Consider the following 17,652-nt stretch of genomic DNA (forward strand, 5'->3'; position numbering starts at 1 on the left):
CTCTTTCTCTCTCCTCAGCGCCAATGCTGGATCGCTCTACAGCACGCTGAGCCGGCTCTCTCTGGTAGACGGTGCTCTCTTGTATCACGTGAAGAAATTCAATTGCCGACTTTTCTTAGGATAGCCAATGGTTTTGGAGAAGTCGGCCCATGTCTTGCACACTTTGCACGACTCTCACAGAGCAGGCCACCTTGGTATTAGCAATGCCTACTTGCGCATGTGGGAAGCACTTTAAATGGCATATGCTCAGCAATACCAGTGAACATGTCCCATCATCCCAGACTAGCCGGTACAGGAAGCCGTCCTTGACAACACCGAAGCTGCTCCCCAGTACAGGCATTTTCGCCTGCGAGTTCGTTTTTGCGACTCTTTGGTCTAGACCATTTAGCTGAGTTTCCCACCACGTTACGGCAACAGGAATATTCTTATCGCCATCCACCCCTTCTTCAAGTTGGTCAAAGCGCTACGTGTACCCGGTACGTCACGCATCATTCCGCGTTGTTTGTGGAGCGGATTCTTGTTATCCTGCCTGGCGTACGCCGGCACGTCACAAACCGTGAAAGCTCCTTCAGGTCTTCCGAATTCGAACGAGCCCTCTGTTGTTTCAACATCTAAAAGCTACTACGACTGGCAGTAACCCACAGTAAAATGACTTCATGGATCAGATAAACCACTAAGTGACATACTTCCTACGCAGATTCGTCCCAAACGAACTTATTTTGCTTTGTCCCAGCCACAGCTTTCGCCTTCAGCGCTGCAATGCTGGAAACCAGTCCGGTGACGCCATTTTCTGTAATCCATGGCAGAATGCCTTTCATTCTGCTAGACACGCAGGTAGGCCTGCCCCGTCCTACAGCGTCCCCACTTGGCTCTGCCCGACGGCTTCGTCTCGCCACCTCAAGGCCCCAATGAAACTTCTTCATGGCTCATGCACCTGCGCAAGATGACATTCAGGCCGCTCAGCCATGTTCGCCCACTGTACGCGCTACTGGACTTACAGAGAAGCTCTTGCCTCGGGTCCATGACATACCGCCTCGAGGACTAATCCGAGCATGGCCAGCATAGGGTGCACAGAATCTTCCCGTAGCATGTTTCTCAGCTCAAACGATACGCCTCAAGTGTACACGTTAACACCTCACACCGTTCTCTACCCCGTCCCCATTTAGGCGAAAAAATGTAACGATGGCTAACTTGGACAGCACCGCGATAGTGATGACGACGTGCCGGCAAGATGTCTACAGGGCTAAGAAGCGTTCAGTATCGAAGGTTACCCGATGCTTTTGGGCCCTAACATGCACCTACTTTTGTATCAACGTGCACCAATGAAGCATTGTGTGCATATAAGTTTTGAGGGACTCCTTGGACGTAACTAAGTGGGTATGAAAAGTTCTGTAAGCTCTCAGGTGCGTACTATTCGGGTTTTGTCCCGTTATAGCATTAGCCCTCCAGAGTATTTTATGCGCAAATATGCTAGGAATCATTGAGCTGCCCCAGAAAGGGAAGTTGAGTTTTTATTATGTAATGCGACCGAAAGCCTCCTATTTTCTCAGCCAATGCAAAGATCACGAACAATTAATATTTATAATAGACTTGTCTTTTCGATTCTTTTCAATCATTAATCCTTCTGCTACAAATGAAGAGAAAGAAATTTTCCGAAAATGTATGTTGACCAATGACCTAGTCTCGAGGAGTCACTTTCGGTGCAAAATAACAATGGCGCCTTTTTCTTGCAGGCAAATAAAAAACGATCCGTTCTTTCCTGGGAGTCCAGTTATGGAAGACAAATGGAACTTAAATATAGGAAGGAAATATGACAATATTTCACTACTATGGAATATATAGTTCCTTTCCTCAAGAAAGAGTAATAAATCGTTGCAAAAACTTCATTGTCATGTTCTTTATTTAATATCACACAGTCGACCACGGTATCTACCACATCTTAAGTGGCAGCCACAAAACAACTGGATGTAAAAGAAGGGGAAAGCAGGAGAACAGTGGCGCTTCAGAACGTGGCTAGATTTATTGGACGAAATCACTGTTTATCTGTTAAAAATTGTAACACCACCACAATAACCAAATCTACGGAACTGGGAATAACCATCGATCATAGGGCAGGATGCGACACAGATAATTCCACCGCAAATTTTCTGCCACATTTGGCCGTGATAAAAAAAAGCCTAATTTTTGGTTGCCGTGTAATTCAAAACTGAAGAACTCGTCTGGAGATTCACTGAAGTCAGAAATCATTTCCAATGTGATGCACCGCAATTACCAAGCAGAGTTGCCGGCAACTTTTACTCGGCAACTCATCGTGACCTTGAGCCCCGATGGTTGTCGTTTAGCCTCTTGGTGGACTATTCCTTGATTTTCGTTTTATATGCTACTTATTGACATAGGCAAAATATTGTTTTAGAAATGCTTTCAGCTCGTACGTTATCCTTCGGAGAAATTTGGCACCTCCATCTGATGTCGGCATATGATTCGATCACGCGAAGCACGTGTCATTTGGAAATCTCGGTAGACTTGGAAGAAGGCGACTCAATGCAAGCTGGTGCTCTGCGCCCTTATGGACAACGCGAAAGTCCAGCCAATGTTGAGACGAGAAGACACGCATCAGTGATGCCGAGAAAGGAGAAACCGAAGATGGTGACATAGGCAGTGGCGAAGTGGAGAGATAGAGGAGAGGTCTGTGACAACGTTTATGTTTTGCACTACTGATTGGGCACGTTGGTTTTCACTGATTTCCCAGGATTACGGGAAAGCGTAATCTGGATTTATTTTCGTTTCTTCAAATATCTTGATGTGTCGCGCGCCAGTTGAGACATCATAGGGTTATAATAACACTCTATTTTGACTACATCTGACTTGGAATGAGTGAAAAAATGCGTTAGACTGTCGATGATTGTTCATACGAGACTTGGCAACAGACAGCTGATCTGAAAAGCAGATGGCAGAAAAGTTGCCGTCAATATATAGTTGGCGTTCGAGGCAAGCCTAGCGAAACCATTTTTGTTCTACGAACTTCTCTTCACATTTTCAGATACTGCATAGAATGCCCCATGCACAAAATGACAGAGATGTCACGTGAAAAATAGACTTCTCTTAACATTTTCAGATACTGCATAGAATGCCCCATGCACAAAACGACAGAGATGTCACGTAAAAAATAGACTTCTCTTCACATTTTCAGATACTGCATAGAATGCCCCATGCACAAAATGACCGAGATGTCACGTGAAAAATAGACTTCTCTTCATATTTTCAGATACTGCATAGAATGCTCCATGCACAAAATGACAGAGATGTCACGTGAAAAATAGACTTTTCACATTTTCAGATACTGCATAGAATGCCCCATTGCATAATATGACAGAGATGTCACGTGAAAAATAGGCACACCAGAACGAAGGCTACTCGGAACAGAACGTCAAGCCCCTCCTTTACATCGTGGTAGAGTAGCTCAAAGGAGGGCCACAAGAAACAAGGAAGGACGAACACAGGCGCTGACTATCAATTGAATTTTTATTTCGAAATACCGAGAATATATAGCAGTCATAAGGGGGTGGAACATAGATAAAAGGGCTGCTCGGTCACACGAATCCAGAAGACAGTCACGTCTGTAGATAAAACTTATTGGTAAATGTAGTGTCGGTGAAAGACGATATGGAGAAGCAGAGGGTGTAAGAGCAATGGCGCGAGAAAACGGATGAACGGTAAAGAAAGACAAGGTCACCCAAAAAGGGTTAAAAGCTAAGACAATGAATAACAGAAATGATGGCATTAAAACATAAAATTCGTTCAGAATAATTAAAAAACACTTTAAAAACATTAATAATCGGTAGGCTGCTAGGTGTGAAGGGCCGGCAAACAAAAACTATAAAGCCTCACAGAAGATGAATTTTTAAGGAGGCAAAAAAAGGACGCTAAAAGCACGAAACTACTAAAAGGAGGAGTAAAGGCCTGCGACGAATATAAGCTAACCCTATGTCACAATTAAAAGAACGAAAACCCGTAATAAACAATAAAAACAGGGTGGGAGAAATTCAAACAACGCAGAGTCACAACGCATGCCCGCTGTTCTCAGAAAATCCAATTCTTTCTGAGATAAACTAATGGATGGTGTACTGACACAGTGGTCTTTTGCACGACGCATGTTGCAAGCCTCAATTATTTCTCTCGACGTACGATCTCGTCCTTTCCCAATGACTGCACATTGGTCAAATATTGGGGCGCAAGTTTTGCTTTCCCATTTTTTACAGTGCTTGGCCAGATTTCCAGTGATGGCTATCTTACATACATTGTTATTATGTTCTTGAAGTCTGACATTGATGCACCTTCCCGTTTGACCAATGTATTCCTTCCCGCAGGGTAAGGGCACAGAGTACACAACACCAGAGGCACAAGGAGCATCGGGATTACTGTGCGTTTGGCCACAACCACGGTGAACTTGCTGGTTGTTAACTCTCCTGCTGAGGAAGCACAGGACAAGTTTCTACTCTGATGGCCGTAGGCCATTTTGTTACCCATTGCCGTAAGTGCGAATTTGTCAAAAAGGGGAACAAAGTAGAAAAGTGTTCCGCTCTCTTTTATCGCACTCGACTGCTGAAGCGACTCCAGTAGGCTGACAGGGAAGTTTTTGAAGCTTTTTGCATTGATAAAGCAGGAGACGAGTGCGTAAGCGCCCCTTCAAGTGCCCTCACTGCAAAAGAGTGTTCATGAATAGCAATAAAAGAAACAAGCGCATCAGCTTGCAGTAATTTTCGTGACTGCTTGATACGAAAAGAAGAAATGGCAAAGTTGAGTTTCTTGCGTATGTGCGCTTGTGATTGGCGAATTGAGAATCTTTTTTTTTAATATCTATGAACATCAGTTGATGTCGAGCGTGTGTAAAGTCTGCTTCTCTGTCTTTCAGAACCGTTTTATACGCGCTACTTAATATGTTGCAGGCAGTGTCCAGCACCAACCAGCCGAACTTTCTTGTTAAATTAGCTCACATAGTGCCAAAAACTCACAGTACAGTTTTCCATTTTTGCCAACTACTCAGACTTAAAGCAGTATCATTTGTGATCGCAATATGGGGCACTGCTAAACCGTCAGTTGCATGTATTAGGTTGAGGAGGTTGAGGCTGAGGAAATTTCGACCACCTGAGGTTCTTTAACGTGCAGTGACATCGCGCAGTACACGGGCCTCTAGTACACGGGCCTCAAGACGCGCCTCCATCGAAATACAGCCGCTGCGGCCGGGACCGAACTCGCGTCTTTCGGGTCAGCAGCCTAGCGCCATAAGCACAGAGCCACCGCGGCGGGGCTCAACAGTGTATAATAACAGCTGCAAAATTCCAGCCAGTCAGATTCTAAGAATTCGGTCTATCAGCCGCAATCTCGTACAACGTTTGCTCTCAGTGTTTGCACACCACTAACAAAAACCTACAAAGAGATTTGACAACTTATGTATATCTGATTCATAAATGTATCACCATAAAAGTTTGGTCTCCTCTCGGGAGGTATATCAGATAACAATTAATACAAAGACAACTGCTTAAGGTGTAAAACCGGCGGAAATCTTCGTTACTGGCAAAACGGTTTGGCTTTAAAGAAAAATGATACTAAAAATCTTTATCTCAAAGCAATTGTTACCGAAATAATATAAAGTGGCGCACAACTTCTTTCTGTTAACAATACGACTACACGCTGAAAAATAAAACTCTAGGTTTAGTCGTTTAGTAACAATGGGATGAAAATTTTCTGACATAGCCACTGACATTGGTGGTTAACGAAGTATAATAGGTTGGTCTTAACACCCACTGCGCATAAACAAGCGTGTTTCAGAAACACTTCCAGTTGCTAGTTTCGTTCAGCTGCATATTTCTCGTTGAGCGCAGCATCTTGACAATATCGGCATGACGTTTGTGCTTTCCAAACCCACTATTCCAGGTACAATGGTTTCTAGCGCGGCAGGCTTTCTGTCTCTCGAAAGCAGCATTTTGTTTTTCAGACCATGAATACTTATCTATGGTCTGTTACACAAACCAAGTGAAATAAAACGGGCGCACAGCAATAACACCGAGAGAAATGGTTATTCGCCGCGGTTCTTCTCACTTAACAGCAAAGATCTACGTGCGTAAGCGACTCCAGTTGTGCAAGAAAAATGGTGTTTTCGGGAGACACAAAGGCTGCCGCGCTAGAAACCATTGTGCCTGCAATATGTGGGTTTGGAAAGCAGAAACGTCATGCTGATAATATTACTGCCAAGAGGTTGCTCTGGACGAGAAATATGCAGCTGAAGAAGGAAGGAAGGAAAAACTTTATTTTACTCTAGTCCTTTTTCCTGCGGTTTGGGAGCATCTTCAGAGACGTTTTCTCCTTGATTCTACACCCAGGAGTCTTCTCTGTCGAAGTCGTCCGCCTCTAATCAGTGGTCGGTTGCCCTCAGTCCAGGGCTCATCTGGCCACTGCCGCCCGTTGAGCTCGCTGTACCAGAGAGCAAATTTTCTGCATTTGTTCAAACGTCTTTGCAGTTCGTGTTGCGCTGGAGTCGGGTTATAATCAGCAGCCAGAAATGTCCGCTTCCTTGCTTCAGGTCAAAAAAGAATAGCGGCGAAAACCCGCACACTAAATGTTCTGCGGCATTTTATCACTGCAGTTTTCACTTAAATGGAATGTTTAGTCCTGGCACTGAACACTTTTTAGGTGATTCCAAAACTTTCTGAGGTGCTGTGCAACTGAATGTGTTTGATTTCGTACTTCGGTGCATGTCAACACTGAATCCACCTGCAGCTCAGTTCTATTGAAGCAGGCAGCTGTTGAGAACAAAGACGTGGTCTAGAATTCGGCCTCCTACGTTATGTGGTGTTCTTATTCTGAACAGAATGTCACCTGACAATATTTGCGCAGCGGATGCCTCTCTTCGGCACAGCTGCAAGACACAAGACGGCTCCCAGCTTCGCGTTTACAGGGTACACAGGTCGAGGGTATAAAAACCATTACACACTTCCGGGCTTTTTTTTTTTAATCTGTTTTGGAATCCTATAACTAATCATCGTCATCATCACGAGCCTGACTACACCGACTGCAGGACAAAAGCCTCGACCATGTCGGTTCAATTAACCCTGTCCTTTACCAGCTGCACCCAACGTATCCCCGAGAACTTCTTATCTCATCTGCCCACCTATCTTTCTCGACACCGCTGCTACTCTCGCTTTCTCTTGGAATCCACTACGTTACTCTTAAGGACCGGCGATAATCTTGCCGTCACGTTACATGCCCAGCCCAAGCCTATTTCTCCCTCTTGATTTCGACCAGGATGTCATTAATCCGCGTTTCTTGTGAAACCCACTCTGCCCGTTTGCGATCTGTTCGGGCTAAAGCATTTTCACTGATGTTCTGTCAAAAGATGTGTAAATATTGTTAACAGGAGCTGCCGCTACCTTCCTCTGCGGCTCTCTTGCCTTGCTGTTCTTTAATTGCAGCCCGCTTGAGTATTTTTCGCACGGTTTCGTATGGGTGTCTTCGGGGTTAGAACGCTTGGTTGCCGAGCGGGAAGACCCTGGTCCAATCCAAGCCATGAAGGGCGCATTCTGATAGACTCCAGGAAAAAAAGCGCTCGTGGCCTGTGCGACGAAAAATCAGTCAATTGAAAGGAGCAGTCACTATCTCACATGAAAAGAATACTCACTTGCATCGCATAGTAAAATGCATAAAAATACTAATCCTCTCCTCAATATATAATGTCGCGGATTTTGGTGTATAAACTGAACATGGTATATCAAAATAAAGTTTGAAATATTATGAACAAGAAGCAATTATTCGCAACTCTTAAATTTTCACAAAATTACATAATAATTTTGGTGGCTTCATAGCAGTCTTCCCGTATCAGAAAGCGCCTACTAGTATTAACCTATGGGACACAGATTTCTCAGCATCTTTTGTTACATTTCTATCAAATTTTATGCCATGCAATTTTATGCATGTTACGCAGTACGGCATCGACTCAATTGCATACGATCTCCCTGATGTGTTTTTATATGGAGAGCATAGAATCGCATCCGACTAGCCTGAAGTGTATTGAATGTACAGGAGATAAAGTTAGACTTTTAATCTAAGATATCGGAACTGGCACTCTCCAAGAAAAAGTTAAAAAGTTGTGGTCATATCAAGAGGTTTATAGTTTACTGCAAGCAATATCCGTGCACCATTTTGTGGAATTTTGCAGATCTTATTCGCGTCACCGTTTGAGAGCCGGCAATTCTATGGTCTCGCGAGAACGAAAGCCGTGTTGAAGTTCCAGGTTATTTTCCTATCTTACAAAAAAGGAGTCGGAAATACAAGCTATGGTAAAAGCTAGACTGAAGGTCGCGACTTCTTGAGATAGTGGCAGTACAGAACGAAGGCGAGGATGACGTCATTCACACGAATTCGAAATGTGATGGGTAGGCCGTAGAGATTCACACTTATGCGAAGCGCAAACACACATGCAAGAAATCGCAATACACGCATGCATTTAAAGCAAATGTTTGCAAATAGCTAAAATATATAATATAGATATCACAAACTTACTATGCTATATTGTATATATATCGCAAACATTGCAGAAGGAAATTCATATGTCTGCTTTTTTCAGACAGAAATTGTCACGGCAGTAGTCACAGATTTCCTGTTTTCAATTGATGGTAGTATCAAAATTGTTATGGCCTAATTGTTTAGCAAGACGGGAAGGTTGCAACTTAGACTGGTTCAAAGAGTAAGTTCTTGGTGTTGCAGTGATCCAAGTTTTTTTATGTCTGGTGTCAGGGCAGTTGCTGTTTTATCTCAGTTGTCCAAGTACAATGAAAGGGTTAGCACGTTGTCGTGAAGAGTATCGCATAATAGAAGATTGTAAAAGTATAGTGCGAAGATTGGAAGGATATACTTATTTATAAAGATATTTCTTGTGGGGAAAAGGAATGATACATTCGCGATGGACCAGACAGCTTTTTTCTGCAGCAAACGCATTCTATGAAAATTTGTTACCCCTGTAGCGAACTACGACGGCAGCGCCTGTTACCGCCTGGGCAGATCACTGACGACTCGCCGACGAAGACGAAGCACCAGTGAAAGACGAAGAGCCGCCGCACTGTACGAGATCAGTTCGGGTGAACTGGCCATCATCTGCGCTACCAGCCGTTTTGCTCGCCCATTTTGTGTCGCTCGCCGTGAACTCCGTCCCCAAGGTACTTGTGCAGAAACCCCCTTTTATTTGGTGGAGGTTGCGGTCGTCTGATGCCCTGGACCTTCACAGCCGTCTTCTCCCGCCGCTCACCATGCCTAAGGCGTCTACGCCCAGTGTTGCCCCACCCACCTCGACCTTTCTCTGCGCTGGAGCGCTCCGCCAGCGTGGTACCGCTGTCTTCAGAGGCACCGGCGATCATGACATCGAAGACTGGTTGGCATCCTACGAACGGGTGAGCACCCATAGCAAGTGTGATGATGCGCTCAAGCTAAATAACGTCATATTCTACCTTTCGCACGTCGCGAATCTATGGTTCCGGAACCCCGAAGAAGATATCAACACGTGGTCAGCCTTCAAAACCCACTTTTACGACGTATTCGGCAGGCCGGCGGTGCGCAAGCTGCCCGCGGAACAACGCCTGCGAAGTCGGGCTCAGCTGCCTGGTGAAAATTTCACCAACTACAGCGAAGACGTGGTAAACCTTTGTACACGCGTGTATGCCTCTATGTCTCAAAGCGCCAAGATTGAGAGCATCATGAAAAGCATAAACGACGATACGTTTCAGATGCTTCTAGCACGCAATCCCACCACAGTCGCCGACGTCATTACCCATTGTCAGAACTACGTCGAACTTCGGAAGCGACGCATCCTCACCCGTTCTCCGCTCTCGCAGCAGGAGTCCGTTGCTTCCCTCACGTCTGACACCGTCACATCTCGTTGATGCCCTTCACTCACTATTCTGCATCTCCTGTGGTGGCGCCATTACAAGAGGTCATCCGCTAAGAAGTTGCAGAAGCTCTTCCTATTGCAGATCACGTCCCTTCTGTCGCTCCATTCTCCTATGCCGAGGCTGAATATCACCAACAACCTACGATACCCTCACGGATGACCTACGCAGAAGTGGCGGCGCGCTACGTGCCCATGACTATTCCACCTCGTCAGCCCGTCCTGTGCACGGCCCAGTCTTTCCGACCTGCACGGGTTTCTCCGCCGTCGCCGCAGCGGCTGTACACCCCGTGGAGCACATCGGATAACCGTGCCATCTGCTACTCCTGTGGGTAGCCGGGACATGTCGCCCGTCACTGTCGCCGTCGTATGGTGGCCTCGCCACCCATCTCAACCACTGTTCATTCATCTCAGCTGCTTCATTCGGCTCCTCCGTCCTCGCCTCTGGACGCGTACGCCAACGACCGTCGTACTTACGAATCTCGAAGTTCTCCATCACCACGTCGCCGCTCACTGTCACCAATGCACCGTCGCCCACCCTCCGTTGCAGCGAGAAACTAAGTTCCACAGTTCCGGCGGCAAGAACTGCGCACTGTTCGAATAGGTCAAGGCTTTCGTATTCCCCACGCAGCGTTCTTCAGGTCATCGTCGACGGACTGCCGGTACAAGCGCTTATCTACATGGGTGCATCGGTATCAGTGATTCGCGAAAACCTCTGCCGCCGTTTGCGCAAAGTCACGACATCATTTACGGTTCTCTCACTCCGCACCGCAAGTGAACAGCACATCGCCCCTCTGGCCTCATGCACAGCGCTGGTCATCATAGACAATATATTGTATCCTGTCGAATTCCTGTTGCTGTCCTCATGCTCACATGACATAATTCCCGGGTCGGACTTCCTATCACACAACAACCCCGTCATCGATTGCGCCCGCGCCGAAGTTGAATTTTCTGCTTTGTCTGACGAGCTTACTACTGAAACATCTGTCCCCTGGGCACTCAAGGTCACCATCGTTGAAGATGTCGAAGTTGCGCCGGAAGCATCTGCCCTCGTTTCCCTGTCGTGCCGTGCCGCGTCGGATGACACCGTTTTATTCACGCAATCTGCTTCCTTTGTACGCCGGAAGAACCTACCGCTACCTTCGGTTGTCCTCGATGTCCGCCAGGGTGTCACGAAAATGATGCTCTACAATCCATCCCCGTGTCCCCTTACCCTGCTTCCTGGTGAGTCCACTGGCTGCATTCAACCTGTTTGCCTTCTCTCTGACCTTAATGTCCATGAGGTTGCCAGCAGTCCCTCAGTAAACGCCATGTATTCCGAGCCCGCTGTTGAACCTGAGCCTGACGAACTTTTCCTCACCGTCATCGACGATACTCTTCCGTCCACCTACCGTGCACAGCTCTCAGCCCTTCTCCACACATTCCGCTCCGGTTTCGATGCCGCCCATCAACCTTTAGGCAGTACATCGGCCGTGGCTCATCGCATTGAGACCGGCTCCCACCCGCCTTTTCTGCAGCGCCCCTATCGCGTGTCTGTGGCTGAGCGTCAAGTGATAAGTGAGCACATTAAGGACATCCGGCATCGTGGCATCATCCGACCCTCTCATAGCCCTTGGTCTTTTCCGGTGGTGCTGGTCAAAAAGAAAGATGGTTCTATCAGATTTCGTAGTGTTGATTACCGGTGACACAACAAAATTACCAACAAAGACAATTATCCGCTCCCCCGCATGGACGACGCTCTTGACTGTCTCCAAGGCGCAGAATATTTCTCCGCCCTTGACTTGCGTTCGGGCTCCTGGCAGGTCCCGATGGTTGCCCCTGACCGTGAGAAGACCGCATTCATTACCCCTGACGGCCTTTACTAGTTCACCGTTATGCTATTCGGCCTGTGCAACGCGCCAGCCACATTCGAATAAATGAAGGATAACGTCTTACGCAAGCTGAAATGGCACACGTGCCTCTGTTACTTGGATGACATCGTTGTCTTTTCGGCAGATTTCTCTACGCACCTCACGCGCCTGCAGCAGTTGACCATCTTGGGGCACATCGTCTCCATGGAAGGCATTCTCCCTGACCCGGCCAAGCTTCGTGCTGTTGCGCAATTTCCTAAACCGGTTTCGCTCAAGCAACTTTTAAGCTTCATAGGTGTGTGTTCCTATTTCCGGCGCTTCGTACGCAATTTTGCGTCCATCATTGCGCCACTGACGAACCTACTTGGCGGGAACAATAACATATCTGGCTGGTTGGCCGAGTGCGACGAAGCGTTCACTACCATGCGCCATCTTCTTACTTCGCCGCCAATACTCCGTCACTTTGACCCCACAGCGCCTACCGAGGTCCCTACGGATGCAAGTCGCGTTGGGATCGGAGCTCTCTTGGCCCAGCGAAAAGATGGTTTTGAAGAATACGTCATCGCGTATGCGAGTCGCGTGCTTACCAAAGCTGAATCCAACTACTCAGTTACAGAGAAGGAATGTTTAGCTATTGTAAGGGCGCTAACAAAATTCCGACCTCTCTACACGGCCGCCGGTTTGACGTCGTCACGGACCACCATGCGCTCTCGTGGTTATCGTCCATTAGAGATCCATCCGGTCGCCTCGCTCGGTGGGCTCTTCGCCTTCAAGATTTGGACATCCGCGCCATCTACCGTTCTGGCCGTAAGCACATGGACGCCGATGCTTTGTCTCGGTCTCCCCTAACCAGTGACGCTGCCTGCTCCTCGGCGACTGATCCCGTATTTTCGTCTCTCATCATCGCTGATATGCCTGCGGAGCAGTGCAAAGACCCGTGGCTCGCGTCCCTCATAGGCGCCGTGTCTTCAACATTAAACGTTGCGCCTTCTAGAACTTTACGGCGTCAAGCTGCGCACTTTGCCCTCCGGGACGGCCTTCTATACCGCCGCAACTACATGCCTGAAGGTCGGCGGTGGCTTCTCGCGAGTCCCCACCATTTACGATCTGAAATTTGCGCCTCTTACCACGCTGACCATCAGTGTACGCACACTGGTGTGCGGAAGGCATTCAAAAGAATTTCCCAGCGTTACTATTGGCGTGGCATGTACGCCTATGTTCGAAAAAAATTCAGGGGCACTTTGACTGTCTAAAGTGCATAGAGGCGAAAGCGTTTTCCGCACCAATTTCGCTGCTTCTGTGACACTGGTGGCGTCACATATCATTGAGTACTAATTACTAAGTGATTACAAATCACTAATTAATGGTTAATTACTTATTAATGCCTGAACACTAATTAACTGCTGATTAATGACGCTTAAGCTTAGCCTTTAGAAGTGGAATGCGACAGCGAGTTGTAGCGCTGCCAGGGAGTCTACGGAACGCCACCACCCGTTCGGCGCGATGCCTTGCCCTTGAATGCAACGCTTTTTGAGGAAACGAAATGGCGCAGTAATTCTCTGTCATCTCGGTGTACTCCTGAACCGCACCGTAGAGGAAGGGAGGAAGTGGGAGTGAAAGAAGACAAAGAGGGCCCGTAATGAAGAAAATGAAAATTGTATTTGAGGAAAGGAAACTACGCAGTAACTGTCTCACATATCTCGGTGAACACCCGTCAAAATTGAGGGGGGCACTTTTTTGACCTAAAGTGTGTTCACTGATGTGTGCTTAAGATGTTAAGCAAGCGCCTCTAAGAGTGGAACGCGACAGAAGTCTATAGAACGCCATTGCCAGGGAGTCTATAGAACGCCATTGCCCATTCGGTCCTACGCCTCGCTCGTCGGTAAATTGGTTTTTGTGGAAAGGAAACTTATCTGTCTCTCATATCTCGGTGGACACCTAAACCTCGCCGGAAGGGAAGGGAGGAGCATGGGAGTGAGCGAAGACACCGTATTCACTAGACGCGCCTTTGTTCATTCCAAACCATCGAGTCTGTTGGTGGGGTCTTATCGCCCGATAAGCCTCACCAACGTAGATTATAAGATATTCATGAAGGTTCTGGCAAAGCGAATTCAGGGCGTCATAACCATGCTAGTGGGGAATCATCAAACTTGCGGTACACTGTAAAAAATTTATGTGTAAAATAACAGAAAAAGTCTGGCAGCTTTCCTGCCAGAAAATATCTGTGATTATCTGTTTTCCGTTCTAGAACATTTCAGTCATTTCACAAAAACATGTTTTTTCATTGTGCAGAAACATTCTGTAATTATCTGTTTTGTGTTTTGAAAGTTTTCAGTGATTTCACAGAAACGTGTTTTCACCGCACAGAAAGTTTCTGTGAATGTTTGTTTTTGTTCTTACAAGTTTTCTGTGATTTCACACAAATATGTTTACACCGCACAGAAAGCTTCTGAAAAATGCAGAAAATATATATTAATTTCTGTTCTCCATATATATTTTTCCTGCATTGTTGGAATTATTTTTTTGCTGTTTCACAGAAACATTCAATAAAAAAGCAGGAAATATCAGTTGCTTTTTCTGCACCTTCTTTATTGTCCACAAAATTGTTTTACAGATGACATACTTGCTGCAGAAAACAAATAAATGGGTGGAACAACTCTCGCGTTGCTTAGTGTACATTGTTCTTGTAGCGGACCCTTAATTCACCTTGGGCCATGCGAGGCCAATATGGATGCAATAAAACTATAGCCAGGAAATGAACGCCACACAGTAAAGAGAGGTCACGAGGCTGTGTACGAAGTTTGCATCTAGAACGACCAAATAGCTCAGGAACAATCCTTTTGTATGTCATTACTGCCTTTAAGAAATCAAATGTTCCTTATACCGTCTGACCAGGGATGACCGATTGCCTAGTGTTTGGCGCTCATTGGTCAAGGATGCCCTTGCGGCGTAGAAACCTGTTACCATAATTGTTTTTTTGTGGAGACATCGTAGAGTGTCATAGTGTTTTAAGAAGAAAACAAGTTATTTCATTGACATAACAAAGCAAACATGAGAAATACTTTTTCTAATAATGTGCAAAAAGGGCTAATTGAAAGTGCCTCTCTGAGGTGTTGTAGCAATACTTTAAACTACTCTTTATGTTCTGCTTCTGTGATGGAATGACATGACTGTAAATATCGATTCGTAAATAGTAATATAGAAAATCATTAACACTCATCAAGCAAAACCACAACTATTGAAACGCTTATTTCCATTCGTGATTGATTAAAATGCAACTAAATGTCTAATTGAGCAAGAGAAGTAATAGAATGTCACTAAAAGTCGTACTCGGCAAGTGCCCTAATAAGTGCAGCGACCTTTGGTGAGAGAGAGTGCTGTTTCTTCTCTGTCTTCTCAGTTTTCGTGCCCCTGGCTGGGTTTATTCCAGCGATGGCCCTGGAAAACAAATCGGTTTTGGCTTTAGTTACAAGACCACAGTTATATAATACAACTTTAATTTCGAGATAGGTTGTCTGCTGCATGCAGCGGCCTTCCCTGTCACGCCTCTTTGAAACATTATATCCACAAAGGGAAAACATGGAAAGACAAGATTGCTAAACAACTGCAATTGCAGAAAGACTGCACTGCTCTCCTTTCTGTTGTTGCCTAGGTTCATTGCAACTGACACTACATAGTGCAGTTCTTGCTCAAAGAATGATGCGCGACTATGTTGAGAACGAAACGTTCCATCAGGTGCCTTGTGCAGATTAGAGATTATATCTGCTTTAACGACATGAACCACAATCTTGTTAATTTCCTGGTTGCCTACACCTGCACTCTTGAGTTTGTCTTTCTAACAGGAGGCAGTTGCACAGAGATTAGCAGTCTCAATATCATATATAGCTTCTGCAATAATCTGGACAGCACGCGAAGGCACATGACATTCAGAGAGTAGCCTGATGTACAAGTTAGCAAATGCTTCGTCTTCGCACCAAGCTGCTTGACCCTCTAATATCTCCCCTTCTATGGCTGACGCCATTTCTACAGTTGGCAAGTACAACTGAGACACATCTGTGTCGTGTGCAACTGCAGCTGATTGAAGGTTCGACGTTTGGGCAAGAGGAAGCGACATGCATTGAATGTTTCGCCCATGCAAACGAGAAATATGTGAAGAAAATGATGCTTTGTTCTTGTATGTTCTTCAGCATCTGGGAAAGGGGCACTTCACTTCCATGCCTTGAAGAATGTGTCACCTTAAATGGGCTACAATCGACTTGTAATCCTTTCAAACTTGAATGCAATTATCTACAGTGCAAACAACGTCAACCTTCTGTGTTGCAACAGTAATGGTAGTGGTTTCACCCGAATCCCTTATCCTTGTATGCTCACGGGCTAAGTGGCTATAAAGCGGGCCGATCTTGCGGAACATCTTTCAGCAATGCGGATATGGGCACTTGATGTTGAACTGGCTAATATTTTTATGCAAGGCAGCATGATTGAGGAAGAGTGAGACTGTGCTGATATTGGTATGACAGATGCTGCAGGTATACATTTCTGGAGAGACCAAAAACCGGTCTTTTAAAAAAAGTGCCCAGGTTGTAAATTATCATGCTTTCTGTGGCCGCAAATTATGCAACAGAAAAATACATGCAAAGTTGACATTTGCGACATTGCATGTATGCTTCAATACACGTCTCGTTTAGCGTTCCCTGCATCACCCAAACATATGCTAATGAAGATGCACTACACTCATCTTTCAATGCTTTCTCAAAACAATGTATAACTTTTATAGAACAATAGCATTGCTGGCAAGTTATGTGTTGTCAGAAACAGTCACATTGCTCCAAGACAGTGTACTGCAAAAAGTGAATAAAGGGCATGTTGCGTTCGCAAATATGAAAGAAATCATTTTCTTAGACGCATCTGGCTTTCTGTTTACGAGCTGCGCCACTTCGGACTGCCAGCAATATACAATACTTATAATTTAAAGGCTTATTGGTCCCTTTAGTGATCAGAAATAATAGCGTGGCCAGTCAGAAGTGGGTTGTCTCACTCATGAATGGTTCTTTAGTCACTAAAAAAATAACTCATCTTTTTATTTTTTATTTTTATTTATTTACAATACCCCTAAGGGCCCTCGTGCGAGGGTATTACATAAGGAGGGGGGGGGGGGGCGATACAAGCATAAAAATTTTGCACAGGCACTTGAAACAAAATACGCGTAATAATGAATTAAAGCTAGTAATGTAAACAAATAACACAACAAACAACGCAGAATAAAATACTCAGTAAATGCACAAAATAAACAAAAATACCAAATCTGTTAGTCCATGGTTTGCTTTAACGAATGCTGAAACGATTGTAAGTTAACCTCAGTACCTATGTGTGATGGCAAGTTATTCCAGTCTATTATAGTGCGAGGAATGAATGATTTCGCGTTTCGAGTTTTTTTATTGCAGTTCGAAGTTTTGTGAGAGGCATTTTGTGATCTCGACGGAAAATTTTGTTTTCTATGCCTCACACGTTTTGCGAAAAATTTACATAAACTTAAACATCAGCTTTTTTAAACAAAACACAGCCGAAGCATCACAAAACTCCTTCCTTTCTGTTCGACATGACCATGAAAATCGATAAAGAAAAGTATTTTCTGTGTAGTGAATACGCAATCGTATTATAGTTTCTGAAAGCTTAAGCAATCTTTCAGAACGTTGCCAAATCTGAAAATCAAATTTTGAGAAAGAAGAAAAATGCGAATAAATGCTCTCAAATATCAGTTTTTTCTCCTCGCTGTCACCACAAAGAACGATCAGAGAGCAGTTTTAAAATTTTATATGCCAACCTTTAATATATTTGGCGACAGCTACAAAGGTGCTCTATTAGAATGTT

Source organism: Amblyomma mixtum, chromosome 9 (genome assembly GCF_055824585.1).
Source record: "Amblyomma mixtum isolate Tamu chromosome 9, ASM5582458v1, whole genome shotgun sequence".
NCBI classification, from domain to species: domain Eukaryota; kingdom Metazoa; phylum Arthropoda; class Arachnida; order Ixodida; family Ixodidae; genus Amblyomma; species Amblyomma mixtum.